Raw genomic sequence first — 27,014 nt, 5'->3', positions numbered from 1 at the left:
CGCTGCGTGTAGTCTGCGTACGCTTATCCAATTGCACTGGCTAGTTCGTGCATGCGCAGTACAAAAACATCGGTCAAGTGTTTGCATTCTCACCTTTGCGTTGCTTGCTGAATCAGGCCCATAGTGATCTGTGCAGTGCTTCACACCAACTTGTCTGCCAGAGGCAGGTCTATATTCTGAGTGGGATTACCGTTGGCTTTGCAGCGGGTTCTAATCACGATGGTTAGTTAATCTGGAGTGTCTATGTAAAATAATCAATGGTCTATTGCCGTCTAAAGTCAGGACTTTCCTGCGAATTTCCATGAAATTTTCCTTTAGCAAATCCTCAGATTGCAAATCCGACGGAAATAAGCCGAAAAACTCAAATTTAAGGCGTAGTAAATTTACCCCACTGACGGGAGACAACATAAAGGATAAAATAAGTTTTGACAAGTGTGGAAAGCCGTGCTGGGATCCAGTGGCTGATCCCAGCTGCAGGTGATGTATCCCCAGCGGGACACATCGGCAGCCGGCGCTGAGATGCTGTTCCAGCTCCCAGCGCCGGGTGAGCAGAGGCAAATGGAAGCTGGCGCTGTGACGGAGTTTCTGTTCCCAGCGCCGGTCAAGCATCAGAAATGTCGGGTGTTTGGCTCTGGCAGCCAATTGCAGACGGCCGCGTCGAGGCAAACGCAGCTCGCCGCATCATAGCGGCACCTTATATTAGATGCCGCTGAGAAGGAGAAGTCAGTCCGGCGGTGGAGAGGGAGAAAAGAAGACCTCCCGAAGAAAAGAAGAGTAGCGTTGCGGCAAAAGTTCTGGTGGCCGTGGAAGAGGTCAGAAGATGTCGCTGTCGAGACAGAAAGTGAATAGCAGTGCCTGGACGCGGAGAGGAGGAGGCGGTGCCATTGGCCAGGATGGGCCGGCGGCAGAAGAAAGGATCTGAAGACCGGAGAAGTGCTGCAGTGGTAGGAAGTCAAAAACCTAACGAGGCCTCCCACTGCAGCCTCTCCCAACATACCAGTAGGCAGCCACTGGTATTATTTAACCTTACCTAGACCACCAGGGCAGTCGGGCACTAGGCCCGTGGGAACATTCAGGCAATAGGCCTGCGGGTAAATAGGCGGGCACTATAGGGGGCAATAGGCCCTAGAGATTATAATTAACCCTGTTGTTTGGAGTGACCTGTGTGTTAGGCCCAGGTCACTAAAGGTGCAAATAGGCGTGCCACCCTAAATATATAAAGTGGCCTGGGTATTAGGCCTAGGCCCAGGCCATTAAGTAAGCCCCTCAGTTAGGCAGGCCCGTAGTCCTGAGCCCCCAATACAGTGGATCTGGGCACTAGGTCCTGAAAGTATGCCCAACATTAGGCAGGCCCATAGGCCTGAGCAAACATTGTGAAAAGGGGATCCTGGGCATTAGGCCCAAGTCCCTTCTCTGCGCCCCTGAAATAGGCAGGCTTATAGCCTGAGTCACCGCTAAGACCCTAGGCAGGCCCAGGGCACTGAGGGCCTGATTCAGACCCGGTCGTGAGCGCTGAGCGCTCCAAACCGGGTCGATGGTGGCCCAGAGCGCATGCACACACATGCGCGAGACCCGGATAGCGACGGGCAATGCGTCGCTCCAGGTCTTGCACCAAAGGGGGCGTACTGTCGATGTTGAGTGACAGCACGCCCCCTTTGGTGGGCAGGCCGGGGGGGGGTGGCTGCCCAGACGGAGGCGTTCCCATGAGAACGCCTATCGTTTGGGGGCGGCCCCACTGACATCACTGTTTGAGCCGAAAGCTCTCTGGGGCTTGCAGCCACGAGACCCTACCACAAGGGTCTCGTCGCAAGCCCGATGGTCGCGATGGTCTTGACCATCGCGACCATCATCCTGGCCGCTCGCATTAGATGTGGGTGGCAACCCACCACACCCCTCTTACATTTGGCGTAGTCGGCAGTATCGTGAACAGCGGACACGATGTGGAACATCCCCAAGAGGACCCCCCCTATGGACAGCTCCGGAGCGGAATCATTCCCGGACGTGCGAGGACAAGAGTGACTGAGTCACGGTGTCTGGAGAAGATATCATGTAGATGATGCAGCAGTCAATACAGCACGGCAAGGAAGAGCGCTGGGAGAAGGGGTGCAAGAAAGCCGCTGTGACCCCTCTGCAAGATGTGCCAGCGGCCGGGACATTATGCCAGTTAATGTCCCTGGTGTGAGGCTGTGATTGTGGAAGACCAAGAAACGCCTTAGTTGGAGATCACACAGCTGGTCCAGCAAGCGGTTCGAAGATTCAGTCAAAAGAACCCGGCGAAGAGGGGACCCAGGTGTATGCTCTGTGAAACCTATGGGCATGACAATAATAGCTATACAAAATAGTGGTTGCTCCTATCAACTTACTGGTATTTCACAGGTGCTTGTAAGGGAAGGGGTTTACTCTGAACTACAATGAAAAAAAGGTTTCCCCCCCAGCACACTGCAAAAAACCAGAAGAAAAACTTAAATATTACATGATAATAGAAATTCAGAAGTATTTGTTTCATGTTTTTTTGCAGTGTGCTGGGGGGAAACCTTTTTTCTTTTTCCTTGTAGTTCAGAGTAGACCCCTCCCCTTACAAGCACCTGTGAAATACCAGTAAGTTAATATGAGCAACCACTACGATCACTGCAGGCTGAAATACAAGCGACGTGCACAATGATGCTACTTTGCTAATTATGCACACCCATAAGACGCCCAGACACGACTGCACCAATCACCCGTTCACAAACACCTTCCCCTGTTACCACCCACAAATGGCGCTCTCACTCAAAATAGCATCCAGTCTGTGTACTACGAGCGCACGATTCCCAGATGCAATGACTGGTTCGCGCATGCGTATTTTGACGCATACGGGCGACAATAGCCCATCGGGTGCGTCTGCGGCTTAGCGTCCGGGTCTGAATCAGGCCCTAAGTGCAACAATGGACAATTTGGGAAAATATGCACTTTTAAGATAGTTATATTTTCAGCATAAATTGAAAACACACATTTACAGTAGGAATAGCATTGGCATATCTATAATAGGTGCAGGGTGTGCGTTGCACACGGGCCCCTGTGCCACCCGAAAATTTTTGGGAAAATGGTGCGGTGGCCAATATATTTGTGACTTGCCCATGTGCACTAGAGATGTCTCCAGAAACAAAGCACGGGCGCCATGTTCCCGGAGACTTGCACATGCGCAGTAGACTCTGGCTTTGCCACTGCGCTGCTGGAGAGGAGAGGGCCTGCACGCAAGCTGCACACACCCCGTCCCTGAGGAATAAGTTTATATTTACAAATGGATACTCGGCAACAAATATTTCAGCTTCAAGACTCTTGTCATAGATATTACAAATAGATTTACCATGATTAACTAAACACTCAAGTGCTGATACAATGTACTGTAGTAGGATCTCAATATCAATCACTATGAATAGCGGAAATATCCATAAATGCAGGTTCTGATGATATCGATAATTAACCATAATTTGCAATACAAGATTATTTTCAAAATGCAACCACTATCAATAATCCTATATCAGCATCAATTGAATCCTACAGACCTGTTACTACCATTCAATGATTCACTTCAAGAAGAGCAACTGTCCAAACAATTGATTGATGTCAGCAGCAGTTATCTACAGTTTTATCACACTGTCCATCCAATAACGGGTACCCTGTACCCTAACAGTCCTGGGTACAATAATATATTTTAAAGACTTATGGGCCTATGGGGTCTATTTACTAAGCAGTGTTAGGAAAGTGAAAAGTGATAAGAAAGTGATAAGGTGCCAGCCAATCAGCTCCCAACTGTAATTTTTCAAACACAGCCTGTGAGATGACAGTTGACAGCTGATTGGCTGGCACCTTATCACTTTTCACTCTGTATCCTAACACTGTTTAGTAAATAGACCCCTATGTATCAAAGCTTGATGAGAGATAAAATTGTGAGAAAAAGTATTAACGAATTATCTCCTAGCTGTAATTTTACAAACACAGCCTATAAAATGTAAGTTAAAAGCTGATTGGTTAGTGAGTTATATCTCACAATTGTATCCCTTATCAAGCTTTGATACATAGGCCCCTTAGAACTTGAACATTTGTGGTACTCAGCCACAAGGAGAATATTAGTTAAGTGCAATATCAGGGCCGTTTAAAAATGAAAAGTGACTCAGGGCCTGATTCAGCTATTGCGATCGCAGCTACAGCTCTGCTGCAAAAATATGCTAATGTTTGTAACCACTCAGCCAGCATAGAGATGCCCACTAACGCTTTCTCACATCCGTAAGACCTCGCAGTACTGCATATACATCAGTAACATCGGACCCTCACGCAGAATTACAGCAGGTCTGGCCTGTTTCTGAAATTTCAACTTTCATCGCACGCAGTGAGTACTCAAGCTGTGTATGGCGTTGCAGTGGCAAATGTATGCATGCCCATGCAACGGCATTCAAATGGACAGGCACGCCTGCGTCAAGGGCGTTTCAAGAGAGGAAGGGGCCCGTGTGCAGTCTCCGTCACGGGCCCCCTGTATAACGATACACACAACCATGGGCTGCTATTCCATGTTGAATGCTACTAATCCCTGGTATTCCATTATACACATTACGAGGATCTGGCATTCCATGTCATGCTATACAAGCCTGTTATTTCATGATACAAACTACAAGCTCTGGCATTATAGGTTACACACTACACAAGTCAGGAATTCCATGTTACACACTACTAAGCTCTTGCATTCCATAATATATGCTATTAAACTCTGGCATTCCATAATATACATTACTAAGGTCTGATATACCATTATATACACTACTGAACTGTAATATACCATAATATACACTACTAAAATGTAATATAGCATAATATACACTGCTAAGCTCTGAGATTCCATAACATACACTACTAAGCTCTGAGATTCCATAATATACACTACTAAGCTCTGACATTCCATATTATACACTACTAAGCAGAGGCGGGTTTAGACCTTATGGGGCCCTAAGCAAGACACCGATTTGGGGACCCCCCCATCCTCAAACTATCCCCCCAGTCAACAGTGTATGCCAAATCTCACCCCCACCCCCCTGTCAGTCAATGTATGCCAAGTCCCCCCACCCCCAGTCAGTCAGTGTATGCTAAATCCCCCAGTCAGTCAGGGGCGTATCTATAATGGATGGAGGTTGTGAGTTGCACACAAGCCCCAGGTCCATATTTTTTATAGTTACCTCTCCGAAGTCCTGCGTCGACTGTAGCAGTACTACACAATGGCACAGACTAGTGCCCAGAGTCTACTGCTTCATTAGAGCGCTGCTGGCCACCGGGGAGAAAGGAGGGGGCCCCAGACGGGGAATGAGCATGGGACCCCTCCTCTCTTACTATGCCCCTGCAGTCAGTGCATGCCAAATCTCCCCCAGTCAGTCAGTGTATGCTAAATACCCCCAGTCAGTCAATATGTGCCAAACCCCTCCCCAGTCAGTTAGTGTATGGCAAACCCCTGTACAGTAACTGACGTGGTGAGTTACAACCCCCCTCCCCCAACCATCCCTCCCATTGCAGCAGATGAATGTAGGTGAAAGCTGGAATCCGTAAAGGCAGAGGCGTTCCCAACTTCATGCTAAACACTACTAAGCTCTGGCACTTCATGCTACACACTACTAAACTCTGGCACTTCATGCTACACACTACTAAGCTCTGGCACTTCATGCTACACACTACTAAGCTCTGGCACTTCATGCCACAAACTACTAAGCTCTGGCACTTCATGCCACACACTACTAAGCTCTGGCACTTCATGCTACACACTACTAAGCTCTGGCACTTTTTGCCACAAACTACTAAGCTCTTGCACTTCATGCTACACACTACTAAGCTCTGGCACTTCATGCTAAACACTACTAAGCTCTGGCACTTCATGCTACACACTACTAAACTCTGGCATTTCATGCTACACACTACTAAGCTCTGGCACTTCATGCTACACACTACTAAGCTCTGGCACTTCATGCCACAAACTACTAAGCTCTTGCACTTCATGCTACACACTACTAAGCTCTGGCACTTCATGCCACAAACTACTATGCTCTGGCACTTCATGCTACACACTACTAAGCTCTGGCACTTCATGCTACACACTCCTAAACTCTGGCACTTCATGCTACACACTACTAAGCTCTGGCACTTCATGCTACACACTACTAAGCTCAGGCACTTTTTGCCACAAACTACTAAGCTCTGGCACTTCATGCTACACACTACTAAGCCCTGGCACTTCATGCTACACACTACTAAACTCTGGCACTTCATGCTACACATTACTAAGCCCTGGCACTTCATACTACACACTACTAAGCTCTGGCACTTCATACTACACACTACTAAGCTCTGGCACTTCATGCTACACACTACTAAGCTCTGGCACTTCATGCTAAACACTACTAAGCTCTGGCACTTCATGCCACAAACTACTACGCTCTGGCACTTCATGCTACACACTACTAAGCTCTGGCACTTCATGCTACACACTCCTAAACTCTGGCACTTCATGCTACACACTACTAAGCTCTGGCACTTCATGCTACACACTACTAAGCTCTGGCACTTCATGCTACACACTACTAAGCTCTGGTCCATCATGCTACACACTACTAAGTTCTGGCACTTCATGCTACACACTACTAAGCTCTGGTCCATCATGCTACACACTCCTAAACTCTGGTCCATCATGCTACACACTACTAAGCTTTGGCACTTCATGCTACAAACTACTAAGCTCTGGCACTTCATGCTACACACTACTAAGCTCTGGCACTTCATGCTACACACTACTAAGCTCTGGCACTTCATGCCACACACTACTAAGCTCTTGCACTTCATGCCACACACTACTAAGCTCTGGCACTTCATGCCACAAACTACTAAGCTCTTGCACTTCATGCCACACACTACTAAGCTCTGGCACTTCATGCCACAAACTACTAAGCTCTGGCACTTCATGCTACACACTACTAAGCTCTGGCACTTCATGCTAAACACTACTAAGCTCTGGCACTTCATGCTACACACTACTAAGCTCTGGCACTTTTTGCCACAAACTACTAAGCTCTGGCACTTCATGCTAAACACTACTAAGCTCTGGCACTTCATGCTACACACTACTAAACTCTGGCACTTCATGCTACACACTACTAAGCTCTGGCACTTCATGCTACACACTACTAAGCTCTGGCACTTCATGCCACACACTACTAAGCTCTTGCACTTCATGCCACACACTACTAAGCTCTGGCACTTCATGCCACAAACTACTACGCTCTGGCACTTCATGCTACACACTACTAAGCTCTGGCACGTCATGCTACACACTCCTAAACTCTGGCACTTCATGCTACACACTACTAAGCTCTGGCACTTCATGCTACACACTACTAAGCTCTGGCACTTTTTGCCACAAACTACTAAGCTCTGGCACTTCATGCTACACACTACTAAGCCCTGGCACTTCATGCTACACACTACTAAACTCTGGCACTTCATGCTACACATTACTAAGCCCTGGCACTTCATACTACACACTACTAAACTCTGGCACTTCATACTACACACTACTAAGCTCTGGCACTTCATGCTACACACTACTAAGCTCTGGCACTTCATGCTAAACACTACTAAGCTCTGGCACTTCATGCTACAAACTACTAAGCTCTGGCACTTCATGCTAAACACTACTAAGCTCTGGCACTTCATGCCACACACTACTAAGCTCTGGCACTTCATGCTACACACTACTAAGCTCTGGCACTTCATGCTACAAACTACTAAGCTCTGGCACTTCATGCTACACACTACTAAGCTCTGGTCCATCATGCTACACACTACTAAGTTCTGGCACTTCATGCTACACACTACTAAGCTCTGGTCCATCATGCTACACACTCCTAAACTCTGGTCCATCATGCTACACACTACTAAGCTTTGGCACTTCATGCTACAAACTACTAAGCTCTGGCACTTCATGCTACACACTACTAAGCTCTGGCACTTCATGCTACACACTACTAAGCTCTGGCACTTCATGCCATATGCTACTAAGTTCTGGCACTTCATGCAATGCACTACTAAGCTCTGGCACTTCATGCAATACACTGATAAGCTCTGGCACTTCATGTTATGTGCTACACAGTGGCGGAACTCCCAGAGACAATGGAGTCATTTGCTGCCGGGCTCCAGCCCTTCAGGGGGCACCTGACTCCATTGTTCCCAGGGCCGTTCCGGGCACTGTTATGGAGATGGAGCGCCGCTGATTGGCGCTCCACCTCTAGCGGTGTCAATACGGGGGTGCGGTCGTACCCCCTGTTTGCCGGGCGCCCGCTGAGTGTGTTACCAGCGGGTGCCCGGCTCCTTCTTTACCCCCGGCGGCAGCCGGAGGAATGGAGCTCACTCCTGAACTCCGCTTCCAGATCCTGCAATGCACTATGGGAGTGACGTCATGACGTCACTCCCATAGTTCCAAGGAGCGGGCGCCGGGGACGGAAGGCAGCAGCACTGGAGCGGGGTTTCAGGTAAGCAATTTTTTTTTCTTTTGTATGTGTGTGCGCTCGCGGGGGGGGTCTCACTACAGGGGGCATTACTGGGGGCTTACTACAGGGGGCATTACTGGGAGATTTCTACAGGGGGATTACTACAGGGGGCATTACTGGGGGCTATATACAGGGGGCTTACTACAGGGGGCATTGCTGGGGGCTTACTACAGGGGACATTACTGGGGACTTACTACTGGGGGCACTACAGGGAGTTTACTACAGGGGGCTTACTACTGGGAGCACTACAGGGGGCTTACTACTGGGGCACTGCGAAGGGGGACCACTACTGGAGGTACTGCATAGGGGGACCATTACTGGGGGGCACTACATAGGCGGCACTGCATAGGGGGACCTCTACAGAGGGCACTGCACAGGGGGACCACTACTAGGGAAACTGCATAGGGGGGCGGCAGCTAGGGCTGGCATAGGTGCTGGGGGGTGGTACATTTTAATTTGGGGGGGCACCAACATTTATCTTGCCTCCGGTCACCTGGGATGAAGTTACGCCACTGGTGCTACAAGAACTAAAATTCCATATTACTCAATACTGAGGTCTGACATTCCATGTGTGGCAAGACCGGAGTAAGGTTGCCATCTCCTGGGGTAGACGTTTGCACTTGTCATGCAGCAGCCATGAGTAGTACACCAGTCCATGGCCTTGGTACAAGTATCCACAGTTAGATTTATTAGCAGCACAAAAATAAATACAACATAAAAGTAAATCCTGGTCTGACCAGCTCTAACTAAACAAAATAATTCCCTCTCTCAGAGTGGAGGGACTTAAAGTCCCCCTCACAAAACAGAAGTCTTTAACACAGCACTTACATTCAGTAATCACAATGTCTTTCAACAAGCCTCTGACCTGCTCCCTAGGCAGTGAGAGACCGACTAGAGACACTGACGCACCCTTTATCAGCCTCTCACAAGTGGTCTGGCAATTAAGACTGCTAATCAGCTTCTGTCTACCAGAAAGAAGCTAAAAACCTGGGGCATATACCAGTGACATCACTCCCCGCGGTGTCACCTGGGACAGGGAGGGAAGCTGTGCGCGCGTCAAGTTGCGCGCGGACGAAAGGGGCCATGGCCTCACGGGCAGGGGACAGGGCCATGTGCGAAGGTACGGGGCCTCACTGCCCGAACCCCCGTGGTTATTATTAATGAGGGAGAGGGGGTGCCGACTGCCCTGTTTGCAGCACCCGGCTCCTGTCACAGAGGGGGAATCTGCACCTTGGTGTCACTCCTTGGTGGGTGAAACCCAGGTGCGGCCTGCACCCCCCCCTAGTGACGACACTGGCATATACATCTCCCCTTGACAACCTTGCCAGTATTTTATCTCACATGTTACACAATACTAAGCTGTGGTATTCCATGTAATACACTAATATGATCTGGTATTCCATGGTTACCTTAGCTTGGCATTCCATATTATGTACTATCAACCTCTAACATTCTGGGCCTGATCGGAGGTGCACACCGTGGCATTGTCCGATGTCAGTTTCTGATGTTTTCAGTCTGCTCATGGGTCCGAGTTGCACTGCGCATGAGTCCCAATGGTTACTGCCAGGAAACACAGTCTGATTTGGATACAAGTGCTGGTGCTTTCAGTGTACGTGTCTGAGTGGTAACATGGGGGTGGCTAGGCTGAGCGGGCGTTTCACTGACAGCGACTGCGTCTCAAGACCCAGTTGCACTAAGACAGGACACTATGTTCAGACAGCAAAATTGCACCAGCCTTATCACTGGTACAAGCTTCAATGTTGTGACCGATGGCTTGTCTAAATAATTAAAGCCACAGAATAGTGCTGCTGCCAGTAGGCGTCTCAGTAGGCTCAAAATTGGTCATGGAATTAGTGTAAAGACGCACATGCGACTGCAGAAAAAGAGGTGGCCGCGTCTGTGTGCACCTCTGAATTAGGCTCTCTATGTGGACCATTAGCTAGGTCTGGCTTTCCATGATACATACTACGAAGCCCTTACACATTGCTAATCCATATTACATACTACCATTATATGGTATTCCATGTTATACACTGCACAGATCTAGCATTCCATAATACATACTACCAGGTGGCGGATTAAAGCCTGTGGAGGCCCCTTGGTAGTCAAAATCTCGGGGCCCCCTTGCAAATGATCTCACAGAAAGCTTTGTATCTTGAGGTTTCTCTAGCATGCACTCTAGTGGGATAAAATGGAACTAAGTAATGTGCACGACGGCCGCTAGATGACATCCCTACTGTACATTATACGTACGTAGGTTACACCAAAATTTATTACAAACTAACAGCTGACAAAAGATGAGCTTTTAAGATAACTGTGAATCTGATGTTTATGGTTTATGTACTTTAAGTTGTTAATGGGTACATTACATTAATACAGTATTTTCTATATACAGTCTTTAACCCCTTGCCTGGCACAAACGCATGAGATGCGACCGCAGCCAAGAGTGCGTTACCCAACGACAATGCATCTCATGCGTTTGTGTTGTTTCTCCCGAACCCCCATCAAGCCCCCAGGGAGTGATGCGGCGGTCATACAAATGTATGATATTCCATATTACTAGGGCAATATTACCACTAGGGGATGATAATACCGGGGATCTTCTTCCACTGGGGGGGGGGGGGGGCTGTTTCTGATTTAGGGTGGGAGGTGATTTCATAATGGAAGCCTATGGACACCAGGGGGTGCAAAGCACACTCTAGGAATATTTTTACTAAAATAAGATATTTAAATAATATATTTAAAAGAATGCATTTAAAACTTTATTAAATAGAAATAAAAAAACAACAATTTCTGAGCAGTTTTTAGTTAGAAGATTCATCAGTTAAGTGGTTAATGTAAAGTTTTCGTTTCTTTCAGTTGATTCATTCTTTTCTATCTTTTGGAAACATTTTAATAAAGCTTGATTGTAATTTTCCTTTCAAAATCAAAACAATATTATTTTGATCCGTTGTATCAAGGCCCCTATAAAACGGGGGGCCCATAGGGTGCCTACTCTGCCTATTTGGTAATCTGGCACTGCATACTACTTCGCTGTGGCATTCCATGTTATACAATGCTCAGATGTGGTCATCCATGTTGCATATTACCAATGTATGATATTCCATGTTATACACTGCACAGACCTAGCATTTCATGATACATACTACTTAGCTGTGGTATTCCATGTTATACAATGCTCAGATGTGGTCATCTATGTTGCATACTACCAATGTATGATATTTCATGTTATACACTGCACAGACCTAGCATTTCATGATACATACTACTTAGCTGTGGTATTCCATGTTATACAAAGCTCAGATGTGGTCATTCATGTTGCATACTACCAATGTATGAAATTCCATGTTATACACTGCACAGACCTAGCATTCCATGATACATACTACGTAGCTGTGGCATTCCATGTTATACAATGCTCAGATGTGGTCATTCATGTTGCATACTACCAATGTATGAAATTCCATGTTATACACTGCACAGACCTAGCATTCCATGATACATCCATGTTATACAATGCTCAGATGTGGTAATCCATGTTGCATACTACCAATGTATGATATTCCATGTTATACACAGAACAGACCTAGCATTTCATGATACGTACTACTTATGTCTCATACTACACATGGGACAATCAGACAAAGATCAGATATCATTGTCTGATCGTCCTGCATGTGCTGTATGTTCAATATCGAACATCCAACAACATGCACCAACCTCCAAACGACGTAACGATCGCTGGTCCCTATAATAAACAGGCTAACCTGGTCGATATCGACCAGGTTGGCCTGCATGCATGGGCGATGGTCAAAAAAAATAAATAAAGGAGGATATAAACGATCAAACAATATCGTTATGGTTTATATTGTCCTTTTAATCTGAGTGTATGCACCATTAGCTGTGGTATTCCATGTTATACAATGCTCAGATGTGGTAATCCATGTTGCATACTACCAATGTATGATATTCCATGTTATACACTGCACAGACCTAGCATTCCATGATACACACTACTAAACGGTGATATTCCATGTTATACAGTTCTAAGTTGTGGTATTCCATGATACACTCTGCCATATTCTGGTATTCCACGTTACATATGATCATGGTCTAGCACAGTGGTTCCCAAACTGTGCACTGTGGCACCCTGGGGTGCCTCGGGACACTTGCAGGGGGGCCTCAGGTTGGTGGTCCAGCACCAGATCAAATTATTTATGATCAGTGTAATGTAAATATGTGTACAAACAGAAGCGCAAACCTGTCCAACACCACATAACTGACACTAAGGATGACAGGCCAGCACAGTTTACTTCACTACATTATTTCTGAATCTTGCAATAACAAACTTAAACTTAGGGGTGCCGTGAAAACAATGCTGATACTCCAGGGTGCCGTGATTCAAAAAAGTTTGGGAACCAGTGCTCTAGCATCCAATTTTATACTTTATCCAGGTCTGGCATTCCATGTAACACATTACTAAGCTCATACTACGAGGGTCTGCATTACATGATACACACTAACATGCTGTTCTATTCCATGTTATACATTAGTAAGGTCTAACAATCCATTTTAAAAGTATTTTTTAATAGTTCTTTTGTGCTCTATATGCAGCAAACCCTCTGAGACTTGTGCAACTGATGTTTGGGGAGGCTGGTTATCATCACTGAATGGAACCCCCTTCATCCTCTGCACACTGACAGCAAGGACTGATGCAGCACTATCTATGGTGGTGTTACAGGACACAACGCACTCTGCTAGCATCTGCATACAGTATGTAAGTTGTAAAGTGACCTTTCCACTTCTTGCAGAGATTGAGGCCTTTAGTTCAGTACAAATTAAGGAACATTTGTAGGATTTAAATTTAATCCCATCAAAATGTATGTATTATAATTAACAATAAGATCACATGCAACAATGTTTACATAAAGAGTATCTATCCCCCAGCATTAAAAGTTAATTTAATGAAACCATTAAACATAATACTGCATTTTATTTTTGTACTAGCTGGAGTACACGGCGTTGCCCGGGATTTTAAGAATGTTTGTTTACACATCATCCTCCAACAAACCTCTCCTTAGGCAGACCTCACAAAAAGTATGACAAACTTCCCCATCCACAGTCCTAAGGTCTTTGAAGGAAGTAGGACCTGTAACGGTGTAAAGCAAACTTCGGAAATAGAAGCATTCAAAATATGTTGGATGTACAGTGTAAACACGGCCAAGAGCTTCTGTTGCTCTGATACCAGGATGACTGTGTAGTTCCTGGTTGCTGGATCGCACTATGAAATGCACAGCAACTACTTCCAGTTCCTTGAGCAGCTGTCTCCACGGTGTATAAGATTCATCCAATCGGTTTTACCCTTCAGGGGCTGACAAAGGAATGAACCGGAAGTAGCCTCTGTGCGTTCCATAGTGCGGTTCAGCAACCAAGGAGGTAGACAAAAAAGTTTGGTCAGCACTGTTGACACCATCTAGTTGTGTAAGCTGATGCATGAGCAAGTATAAATAAAAAAATTGTGCTGCAGAGCTGCGTTTTTTGCATCCCAGTATAGTTGCCATTTTTATGGGCCTGACTGTAAATCAGATGGATTCTCCTCATGGATGCAAATATGAATTTTGACCATATTCTTCAGACTCATAATAAGTCTGGCTTAATATCAATAGGGTTTCCTCAGTGCAGGTTTGCTGACCATGTCGGCAGTGCAGGGGTGTTCTCAATGCAGGGTGCCGGCGATGTCGGCAGTGCAGGGGTGCCAGCGGTGTCCTCAGTGCAGGTTTGCTGACCGTGTCGGCAGTGCAGGGGTGTTCTCAATGCAGGGTGCCGGCGGTGTCGGCAGAGCGGTGGGGGCAGCGGTGTCCTCAGTGCTTGTGTGCTGATAGTGTTGGCAGTGCAGGGGTGCTGGTGCTGTCCTCAGTGTGGGAGTGCCAGCAATGTGGGGGTCGCTTTTGCTTCCTGTGTGCATATTAAATGGGCTTAATGCTGATTGGCTGAGAGCCGTGACAGACGTCTCTCTCAGCCAATCAGCTTTAAAACTGCTCAATACAAAACCTTGCGACCCGACAGCAGCATCATGAGGTTTTGCCTCGGGTGAGGGATCCGGGGCAGGCAGGGAGATCCGAGCTTGGCTCGGATCCCCGAAATTCGGGTGGGTTCAGTTCTCTGAGAACCGAACCCGCTCATCCCTAATCAATTCATACAGCATTTAAAAAGGTACTGTAAACTCCATGCGAGAGCCATAGTAAATGATGTTCAGAGACTTAGATTATATGCTACAGAATAAAACTCCACAATTCCTTATATGTAGCAAAATGCATGTTATAAAATCAAATTATGAAATGAAACAAAAATAACATTTTAATATTTTTATTATTGACCTTGCAGATGGCCCAAGAAGAATGTTGTCCAAATCTGCATCTAACAATAAACCAAACAGGACAATGCTTTAGGTGTAGAACCATGAGAGATCTTGGCTTGTAAACTGTGGGCTAAATCCTTTTGTAATTCCGTACCTGACCTGTAGAGGGCGAATGCTATGCAAAAATTGTGTTTTTTAATTAATTAAAAATTAACAGTAATTAATTTCGATTTCAAATTTTTTTAGTTGCCTCTGCCGTGTTTTAATACGCTCGTATGTAAAATTTCATGATCTTGGCTTGTAAACTGTGGATTTGTATAGAAATACAGAATGACAAATTTTCATTTTTCTATAGTAGATTGAAGCAACCCACAGCAAATACAGTACCAGCAGTTTACAATAAGAGAGACCCCTGGGAGAGTTTTTTTTAATGATTCCCAGTGCTATGCCAACTACAGCACACAGTAGCATGCATTAATTAGACCTCTCACAGCTCTGTTCATGAAATGCAAAGTCTGCAAAAATACAAATATACAAATACACTGTACAATGGGGGAGCAAAAGCGGAACGTGAAGATTGTTTAGTCGGAACTTCAAATCATACTTGCCAACTCTCCCTCGTTCATATTTGCCTACTCTCCCGGAAGTCGAGGGCGGCTCCTGATTTTTCAGGTAAACCCCCCCCCCCCCCACTCTAGTACTAGGAACGATCAAGAGCATAAATAAAATACTTTTTAGTCAATGTATCAGTTACTATTTGTGGAATATTCCCCTAAAACACCCTTTTCAGGGGGTACTGCAAATATTAAGGTTCCTAGGATTTACCATGGAGGGGCGGCTGCAGATATCTCCAATATCTACTGTTGTCCCTCCATTTCCTATCCCCACCTTTGGAACTCCCTCCCTCTCCCCATAAGACTCTGCACCTCTCTACAATCATTCAAACGAGCTCTTAAGACCCAGTACTTCATTAAAGCCTTCTAGCTCTCATCCTAACTTACTGCTACATCTTCCTTCCTCCCCGCCTGCCCCATCTGTGTCACACCTGTTTGTCTGTCCCTTCAATTTAATAGTGATATTATCATTTATTTATATATATTTTTATTTCTTGTTTTGTTGAGTTATATGTTTATTTTTATCTATATGTGCTACTTTTAGCATTTATTAATGAAATAATTTGTATCTTTGCACATTCTCATTATCATTATTTGTTTACAATTGGTTTATTTGATACAATAGAGACAGCACAGATTTAGTTTCTTTTTTTTCCTCTATTTCAAACATACACAGAGTTTGATATCTGCTGCAGTCCTATATTTTATCTATATTTCTATGTGATTTCTACTAATAGTGTTAAGCGTCAGAATTGTCTTTTCTTCCTATCACAGACACATATAGCCGAGACCAGAGTCGAGCCGCAAGCCCCGGCAATATCCCGGGTCGAATGGCTGTGTCTGCAAGCAGTATTTTTATAAGCCCTTCCCTTAAAGAATGTAAGCTCTTTCGAACAGGGCCCTCCACCCTCTTGTGCTTCTCCCTACTGTAATTTAATTTATCTCTTAGCCCCATTATGGCAACTAACACCTGGCTGCTTATGTGGGTGTAATGGTTGCTTATATAGCACTGTTTATTATACATGGCTGTGTCCTGCTTTGTATTGTATTGTAAGTCACTGGTTACTTATCTGTTTATGTACTTTGTGAGGCGATGCGGAACACTCGTGGCGCCATATAAATAAATTATAATAATAATAACAATGGGAGCTGCTATGCTGTTAGATATATCAAGCTTCGGAACGGCAAGCCTCATGGAGCTTGAACCCGGTAGCTAACGCCATTTGAAGTAGCCTGAGGGCTACTGCATCAGGGATTTGTTTGGAGAGGGATCCTCCAGATCCCTCTCCATGTCCCTTCACTGATGCATGTGCAGTAAGTCCACAGAAGCCAATGCAGACAGCAGAGTGGTGGTCTAAGCTATCACTCTGCTTCCAACTCTTCTCGATGCAAATTTGCACAAAAAATATTTATCACATTTGCATTAAATATGCTCCTAATAATGGTTCAGAAAATTAAACATTATACTGCTTGCAAATGATGTACTATAATTCAGGACCAATATTGTTAATTACATTCCACAACTACTGATATTATATTTATTATGATTATTTGTTTATGAGTGCATGAATTAAAGCCTTTGCATTGCCTTATGTGAGATATGGGCATATTCTGGATATGTTTATTAGATGTATTTAACATGATTTGGATACAGAATGAATTTGGCGAGCAAATGACAATACTGAGTCACGGATGACACCTAGGGGTAAATTTACTAAAGTTCGATTTGGGATTCATTTTTATGAATCTCTTAAAATCAACTGAAATTGAACTGCAAAATCCCTTAGCAAATCTCAAATTTAAGAATATTCTATTTTGCTTTCGATTTTCAAATCGAATTAGATTTTGTTTCATTTTAAGAAAGGATTTGATGTTCGATTTTGCATGTTCATGTACAAATCGAACACCAAATCCCCAAATGAATAGACCTGCTTCATACGTTAATTTTTAGCATGAGCAGGTCTGATTGACACAGATGCATGCATACATCAGTAAGATGCATGCATGTATCTTAGTGTAAAATGCTTAAGTGTTAATTTAAAAAAATTAAATAATGACAGGGGGACCCCCTTAAAGGCACAACCAGCCCTGGACTAGCCAGTCCTGATTGTGTATATACAGGGGAAATAATGCGTAGGGTTCCCCTGTATTTAACACAACCAGCACCAGGTTCTGAGCCGGTCCTGGTTCTGAAAATATGGGGGAAAAAATGCGGACGGTTCCCCTGTAATTTCCATAACCAACACCTGGCTATTTCTAGCAGGGGGGGGGGGGGCTAAAGCATTACTCCTGACCGCTAGTCAGCCCAGGCCAGGAATCCCTGGGGAGTTGGGGACCCCCCATTAAAGGGGTCCCCCTCTTCAGGGCACGCCAGGCTTAGGCTGATAGCCCAGGGATATCCCCGGCACCCCTGGACGGTGGGTGCCGGGCTGATTGTGTAGAATGTGTGTAAAAATATAAGTGTAAACATTGTCTATAACAGTAGAACTGCAGGTCCCAGCAAGCCTCCCCTACATGCTGGTACTTGGAGAACCACAAGTACCAGCATACAGGGCATTAAGGGCCCGCTAGTACCTCTTGTTCACCTGTAAAGAAATGTTAAAATAAGACAACACACCGTTACAGTATAACTTTATTACACACATACTCACCTACAATACCTGGACCGGTCCTCTTCTCCATGTAGGCATCCTCGGTCTTCTGAAAATAAAAACGAAAAGTCCCGACCCACGAACTTCAGTACCGTCCTTTAAGGACGGTACCTCCCGAATGACGGCCTCAGTTGCACCATTTCCCTTAGAAGTGCCGGGGCTGAGCGTTCATTGGCTGAGAGAGGTCAGCCTCCACACCTCTCAGCCAGTGAACGGCTTCCATCATTGACTTCAATGGCGAGATCTGCAGGCTAACCTTTAGTAACCTCGCGGTTCTCACTATTAACTTCAATGGTGGGAGCAGTTTATTGGCTGAGAGAGGCGGGGGCCATATTAAGAAATAACGCATTTCAAACACACTTACAATCATTGTTTACCACTTTAATGATCCAATGGGAATCTTCTTTCATGCAGTGGCTCAAACGGAAATGACAAAAAAGAAGTCTGATTAGAAGGCAGAAACTAATATAACTGTAATGCTAATGAATTAAGAAATACAAGTTGGATGGTCAATATGCAAGCAACTAGTCCGATAGTTCTTATGGTATCATCATGTATCTTTACATCCAGAATCCACAAAAGACAAACCTCTAAGAAGTGTATCTGGGGATACGTCTCGGTTATATTAGATTGCATCTAAAGAGGCCTCTTAGATTTATATACTTCCTGTACTCAGCTAAAGCTGGTCCACCTCCATCCCTCCCTTTCAGGGGTAAGGGTCAGCAAGTCTGAGAAATGCACAAATCAAGCTACGGGCATGTTTGTCACACAGTATGGAAATACATAGGTTTAAGGTATAATGGACTTTATGTAAAACACCAAATGAGGCCCAATGTGTTTTTCTCCTGCACATTGCTGCCTGTGGAATTGTACTGTAACGGTGACCTGTTCCCATAGAAAACAACATCTAAGTTTAGTTTCTCGGCCAGAATATAAAGTGCTTTTTTCTTGACATCTCAATCCATATAGAACACATAGAGAAATGCATATATTTAATTGCAGGCAAATGCAACACACGTCAGACTCTTAAAAATTTTGCTAAATATTTTACAAATCATACTATTTGTAAGCATCTTATCCACCTTTTTATCTTTCGAGGGGTATTCAATATGAAACGTTAACTTCACTGTCGAAGTTAACGTTTCATATCGGAGTTTTTACCTGCGTTAAAGTATCGGGCACGCTCCCGCTTATCCCCGTATTAAATATAAAATTAACGAAAACGGGAAACTCCAAAGTTGGATTTGCGTAAAGTTATGAATTTTTCCTTAAAAAAATTGTAAGACCCCCCTAAAGTTATAAAAATATGGGGATCACTATGGGTACCCCCGTTTTAGCCTTTAATTGAAAGTCGGGGATTTAAATAGCCGCAGCAGGTGTTTTTTTCCCCGACATTGAAGAAGTGATGCAGAAGAGCACTTAGGTTATTTTTTTCGTTTTTTTAAGTGGTCCCATCAAATTTGGGGTACTAGCATATTTTTAAGTCCCTAAAGTTAATTTTTTAAAATTCTGCATTTGTGCACCTGCCGCTATAGTACTATTCTAGAAAACACCTGCCGCATACTTGCAGAATAGCCCTGAACCTATTTCCCTATTGTTATACAATTTTTTCCCATTTTTTTTTTCCACCCCAATTTTTAAAATAATTTTTTGGGGTGTCCCTATTTTTTTTTAAACTTTTTTTTGACACAGTTCTTTTTTAAATGTAATTCCCAGGGGTGCAGGCTATTTTTTTTTAAGCCTGCACCCCTAAACCCCAATTCTGCACTTTTTTTCGACACCTATTCAATGGTGAAAAGTTATCCCCGTTTTTTATCAAAGACTTTTCAAAACTGCGATAAGTCCTTGAAATTGAATACGGTGTAAAAGTAAAACCTGCGATACTGACGTCATACCTCCGATATTAACGCAAAAACGATGTTTTCGCTCCCATATTGAATACCCCTGTAAGGTGGTAATGATATGGTTTACACCAATGACAGGCTGGCACTGAAAGTAAACACTTACATTGGTTGTGCAGAATCTGATTTTTATTGATACTGTCTGGTTTCTAGATATGGCTGATTTATCCCCCCGTCACCCCCCCCCACATGTCTCTTATATAATTACCTTGGTCACACCTCATGCACAAACATTTCTACCTGACTGCAAATGCACAGGAGTATAGGCCAGGAATAAAAGGATCTGTATGTGCAAAGTCATTTTTAACAGTAACCAGTGCTCAAAGAGGAAGGTAGTAGAGAGGTCCAAATCCACTTACTTGTGAAACACTAGCACGCTCATCCACCTATTGTCACAGGCTTACTGCTTCATATCCATAGCTGAAGGAACCGGATAATTGTGACTTTCTATGAGTTAGGAAAATATTTACATGTACAAGGCAATATTCATTGTATAGCAACAATAAACAGCAAGTAAACTCCAGGGTTAATTTGGATAGATCAGAGAAAAATGACAATGTTAAAGTATGCTGAACAGTGTTCCAGAATGAAGAGCCAGAAGACTAAGGCCACCTCTCTACAAGATATATTTAGCATATTTTCATCCAAGGTCCCAAGAATCAGCATTCCTTGCGACTATATATCAAGAATGAGATGCGGGGACATGGGTTCTGATAATGTGAATGGGACCGCATTTGCAATGGTAGAGAGAAAACTCAGCAGTTTATAGACTATAATTATTTTTTTCTTTTTAAAGCGCTGCATAGTTTATACAGCACTGTACAGAGAATATACAGGTAGAAGTGAAACTTGACATATCAAAGGTGCAGTAAAAAAAGGTCAGGAGAGGATAGGTAAATGTGAGTGTCATCACCATAAAGGTGGAGACCAAAGAAGTTGATGAGTTTTCCAAGGGAGGAGGTGCAAAGTGAGAAGAGGAGTTGTCCAAAAATGGACTCTTGGGGAATGGTGAAAGGTGGAAGAAGGTGATGGGAGGCAAAAAGTCAGATATCTGCTGCAGTACATTGCTGTATAAGAGCCCCGATTCTCAAAAATGTGTAAATCCTCAGAAAACAGCCATTTTCAGTGGATTGACTGAATGTTTGGGCTTAATACATAGGTCCCTAAAGGGGAGTAAGATAACTTCTTGCTGGCCAAATACTTCCATAAATCAGCTTATGCTCAGACATGTTTGTTTATAGAGTTAGAGAGGTCAACACACCCCTTAAAATGGGCAGTTTTCATCCACTTTTGGTTTCTAAAACCCTTTTATTGAGCCTATCTACCTGTCATAGGAGATCGGTATTTCGGTAGACTGGGGATAACCTATAATGTTGCCCAAATTAGCCCATCCCCTGATGATGCCCTGACAGGAATAATTATAGAAGCTCCACCAATGCAACTAGTGGGTGTAATTTATATTCAGGAGATATTACAGATTCAGAGCGGCTTATATGAAAGCATTCACCAGGGGTCGGAGTACATTACATACTGTAACTTCGACAGATAATCATCAATCACACAAACCCAACTGCAACATTTCAGTTCATCTGTGAAATGGAAATATATGGAGATGTGTTGCCTTTTTTCCCTCCACAAATGTACATATTGGGCACCATGATGTCAGTCTATTGCACAGCCCTGTTCTGTCTATTGCAGCCAGTGTTTCTCTGCAGATGCTGAACAAAATATCATTTATCATGACTGCTGTCCTATATTCTAATTACTACTTTTCCTGATATACTAATTATTGGACCCCCATTAAGGGGCTGATGACAAGTGAGTAGTACACTACTTGTGTGTTGTGCAAAGCGTGAAATCACTGTGCGCAAGCTCACAAACCAACACATGCATAAGCGCAAATACAGACCTGTGCGTATCTGACACTCGCGACTCCTTACAGCTGGAGAAGCAGAACGGTGGAGGGAAGGGGTGGCCTGAAGGAAGGTTGACTACATTGCTGGACGTGGTCATGCAGACCTGCAGAAACATGCATATGTGTGTGGCAAGTGTAATAACTTTTATACTTCTAGAGGGCAATCACAAATACACGCTGATGGAAAGGACTTTGCGTCAACCAGGCATATATGCGGCCAATGCAGAGCCGGACACATCGTGGGAAGGCGGAAAAAGCCATATACCAAATGCACGGACTGTGTCATACAAGAGGAAGAAACAGGATTTGTGACACCCAGCAGGCTGGAACTTGTAGTCCCAACAACAACTGCAGCACTACAGTTTCTCCATCTCTGCTATACTATATGTGCAGCACATTGGCTGGCATGCACTTCTGCGTATGTACCACCCGTTCTGTACAGAGGATAGCTGGAACCATTACATAAGCATGGCATGCTGGCATGGAATGTTACTGGGCATGCAGGATGGGCAGGGGTTCGTTACTACACCCAGGCTCCTTTACTCAGAGGGCATCACAATTAACTGTGATTTGAGCTTAAGACTGGCCCAGTGTGTATTTGTATACAGAGCGGGCACGCCATGCAGGGAATGAAACATCCCCTTTGTTTATTTAAAGGTTATTAAAACAAACAGCACATGAACAAACGACCACACATGGATGGAGAGGAAAACACGGGCAGGGAGGGGAGAAGTACAAGGGGGGAGACCCAAATGCTACAATAACAGACCCAGGGCTCTGTGAAATTGACTGGTGGGTCAGAGTAAAACTTGTGTAAACTGAGGGTCTGCTAGAACAACACTACAACACAAACATGCAGCCAGCAGGACACGCGTGTCAGGGCATACGCTGTTATGGATTATCTACAAGACCCGAAATGTAAAACAGTCTCTGAAACCACAGGTAGAAACACGCACAGGCACGGAGCATGCAGAATAGTGCACACAGTACTGCACCAAACTAGGGACACCTGTGCTTTCACAAGTGCTATTAAAGTGTTGCAACACTTCTATGGATTTGTTGCACATCTGTGTTTAAACCCATAAGTGTGTGTCTTATGTATGATACTGTTTGTGGTTATCACATTGTTCTGCGCAATTCCTTTTAAAAATAAGAAAAATATTCTGCCCCTTATGTTACCAGAGACGGCAGGTAATGAGGTAAGGGCTGGGAGGTGGATACACACTGTGGGGATGGTTCTCACTTGCACACTTCGGCGATTGATTTTCCGCATAGCTGCGTCTTTGTACTTTCTCTAATACTCAAAGTATTACAATTTCCCTAGGTGTGTCAGAAGTCTGTGCTACTGAATATGCCAAGCCTATTCAGTCCACTGTGTTAGCGCCCGTGTACACAGCAGTCATTAGTATCTGAATCTCCACCAGCCCCATGATTGGTGCAAATGATCTGACTGAAAAGGAGTTGTGTCACCGTGCGACCACAGAGAATACACATAGACATTACAAAGCACGCCCAACATTTATTTCCAAGAGGTATCATGGTTTTCATGTAGGCACATGGGCTCCGCCCCTGCCCAGTCTTGCCCAGTTAGAGAAAGGTAAGAGAGCCCCTCCCCCCTTTATGGCTTTATGTTGCATCCCTTGATGCGTGTGTGTATGTCTGTCTAATACGGTCTGCTATTTTCCATTCATCCAGTCACATAGAAATCAGTTTATGGCTCAAAATTACACTTAATTGTTACCAGGCAGCTTCTCATGTTATTCCAAGATTTCCCTGCAGCCTATTCTAGCTTTTCTCTATCTCCATCTAGTGGTGTAATATAGTAATGCTGGCTTACATCTCACTTTCAAGTAATGCTATTTATTTACCACCAGTTATTTATATAGCGCGCACATATTCCACAGCGCTTTACAGAGAATATTTATCCATTCACATCTGTCCCTGCCCCAGTGGAGCTTACATTCTAAATTCCTTACATGTACATAAACATACACATTTGGGTTCATTTCTGTTGGGAGCCAATTAACCTACCAGTATATTTTTGGAGTGCGGGAGGAAACCGGAGTACCCGGAGGAAACCCACACAAGCACAGGGAGAATATACAAACTCCACACAGTTAGGGCCGTAGTGGGAATCAAACCCACAACCTCAGTGCTGTGAGGCAGTAATGCTAATCATTACACCATCTGTGCTGCCCAATTGAAGGTAAACAATCTTTTAACATAACTTTGATGCACTCATTCATATGGTGTATAATCAGGGGCACAGTGCTGGTGGAAGGCGCATTAATAAGCCCCAGTCGCAGCTGGTAATAAGATTGCTGTGGACTGTTACCTGGGTGAGAACAGTAATGAGAGGGACAGCTCTCCCATTCAGATTGTCTATCTGGCCTGTATGCTGCCCAATGCCATATATAGGCAGAATATGGCTTCTCTGTTTGCATAGGGAGCACAGCTCTAGTTCCTGTAGACACGCTACCCCTCTTCCCCTTCCCGACCTCTGCCTAACACCCTAGCCTAGTGTTGGCCATGGTTAGCAACATTTGATGGTCTGATGGCGATGTTGAGTGTTTTCACCATTGATGGGAAGTCTGCGCATATGCATAGAGATTGATGGCTCAACATTGAAAGTCCAGGTTTCAAGAGGGAAAGTTGTGGTTTGTTTTTGTTTTTTCTCAGTCTCAGTTTCATGAGGAACAGTTAACAATTCCTTATGCCACAATATAAAATATCTGCTTTTCAAAGGTAATTTAGTAACTTCTGTGTTTTGTTCGCTCATTACAGGGATTCAGATTAGGGATATATTAGAAAATTACACGGTTTTCCTGTGCGACAGATAAGCAGTTCTCCCTTCCCAGCATCAATGTCATTGGGAGCGTCTGAACACTACACTATTGCTTTTCAGAGAGGTGAGGTCGGCAGAAGCAGGGAGAGTCCACCGATGGCTGCAGGAATCCCGTTGGACCGAACGATCCGTAATTTTACCGATCGGGCAGCATCTTAAGCCTAACCTTGAGGTATTTGTATTGATGCTAAGCTTTGGGTGGAATTTATCCTTTACAACTTAATCACATATATCTGGATCTAAATACACTTTGCATATGATGAACTCTTTAAGAATAGGACAAATAAGTGTCAACAGTGCTGTTACCATTCTGGTATTCTGAAATGTTAGCACGGTCTCCGTGTCTCATGCATTAACCAATACGTGCCATCAGTTCCATAAATAATGGGTCTCATTTATGCTCCTTTAAGTGTACAGTACGGTAGTTTTCAGGTTTGACCCAATTTCACAGTAGGTGTGTACACAATTGTAAGGCTATATTCAATTTGCTGCAAGTTGACCACAAATTGCTTGTACCCCTTTTACACCCAAGTCCCGGGTCTTACCCGGGATTTGGAAAATGGTTCCAAACTGGATCAGACCCCGTTCACACTGTTCTACCTGCACTTGGAGATGACAATCTCCAAGCGCCAGGAAATCCAGATCTGCCCATGCTGTAAACCCAGGTGGGATTACCCATTTACACAGGTTGTTCCTGTGTTCACTCCTGCTCACAACCCGGGTTGGATTGCCGGGTCACTTGACCCGAGAATCTAACCCTGGCCCCTGTTACACTGAGCAGCGACCTGGGAATAATCCGGGTGAAAATGGCTGTGTAAAAGGGGTATTATGTGGCGAGTGTGTGTGTGTTGTTTTTTTCTTTAATAACAAAGCAGGAAAAGTCGGTAAATGTGGGACATGTAAGTTGGGTGTTGTATTGATGGGAAAGGGGTTTCTGAACTCACAGATGGGAGTTGGAAGTGGTTTTTTTTTCCAACTTTTAACAATTTATTTTAATATACACACACTTAAAAATCACTATAGACACATTTTAATGTACCCCCAAGTACTCTAGACCAGTGGTTTCCAAACCGGGTGCCAGAGGTTGGTGGTCCAGGAACAAATCAAACTACTGGTGGTCAATGTGATAGGCAAAACCAGTGCTGGTGGCTACCAACCATAAAATATATGGGGAAAAGAAAAAAAGAACAACCTGACACCATTTACCTGCATCCAATACTTTGCTGTTGGCCACAAGCCGTCTGCTACACTGTTATCTTTTTATTCTGCACTTTTTGGAGTTTAGGATGATTTCCCTACTCTTTCATGCACTCCACATAGGCCGCACACATGCAGAACATCGGGCCAATGCCATTGCTAATTAAATCGCACGGATATCACAAGATGGAATGACGATGGCATTCGTGAAGAGAATACTTGGGCAGAGCAAAGGCTTCAGACCACAAAAAAAGCTGCATGTAATAAGACCAGTCCAGATGCTCATGATTCATTTAAGACCAATCTAAAATCAGGGCTGTCCCACAGGCGGCTGGGAGGTACAGCGCGCATATATGGGGCTAAGGCACACAGGGGCAGATTTACTATCAGTTTATTAAAGTCGCTAAGGATCGCTGGCTTTGACCAATGGATTTAAAACTGCAACGTTAATAAATGCTTAACAAGTCTTATGGAATATTTATTATAGTTGCCGTTTTATATCTAACGTCCAAGCGGCGGCATTGATAAACTGACTGTTAGTGAATCTACTTAAATATTTCATTCAATCCAATGACTGGTTGTAAAGTTGTAGGATGGTGGTTATCTTTGCAGATCTTGGAGAGGCATAGCCCAAGAGTGGATAATCTGCACACACCTGGATATGTACAAACTACTGTATAAATGCAGTGTGGTAAAAGACCACCAGTGTATTAGAGAAGCAGACTAGGGGGAGATTTTAGAAGTGGAGGTGTTGCCCATAGCAGCCAATCAGATTCGAGCTATTATCTTCCAGAAGGTGCTAGTTAAATGTTAAGTAGAATCTGATTGGTTGCTATGGGCAACATCTCCACTTCTAAAAACGCTTACTTTAGTAAATATACCCCTAGTTGAGCAGCACAGCTTGTTATATGAGCTTCTCTGAAAATGCATTCTGTATTGAATCAAAATTTATCAAGGAACTGCAGGTTGGGAATC

The sequence above is a fragment of the Taudactylus pleione genome, unplaced genomic scaffold (assembly GCF_031769625.1).
Source record: "Taudactylus pleione unplaced genomic scaffold, aTauple2 ptg000567l, whole genome shotgun sequence".
NCBI classification, from domain to species: domain Eukaryota; kingdom Metazoa; phylum Chordata; class Amphibia; order Anura; family Myobatrachidae; genus Taudactylus; species Taudactylus pleione.
This window is presented reverse-complemented; position numbering follows the sequence as displayed.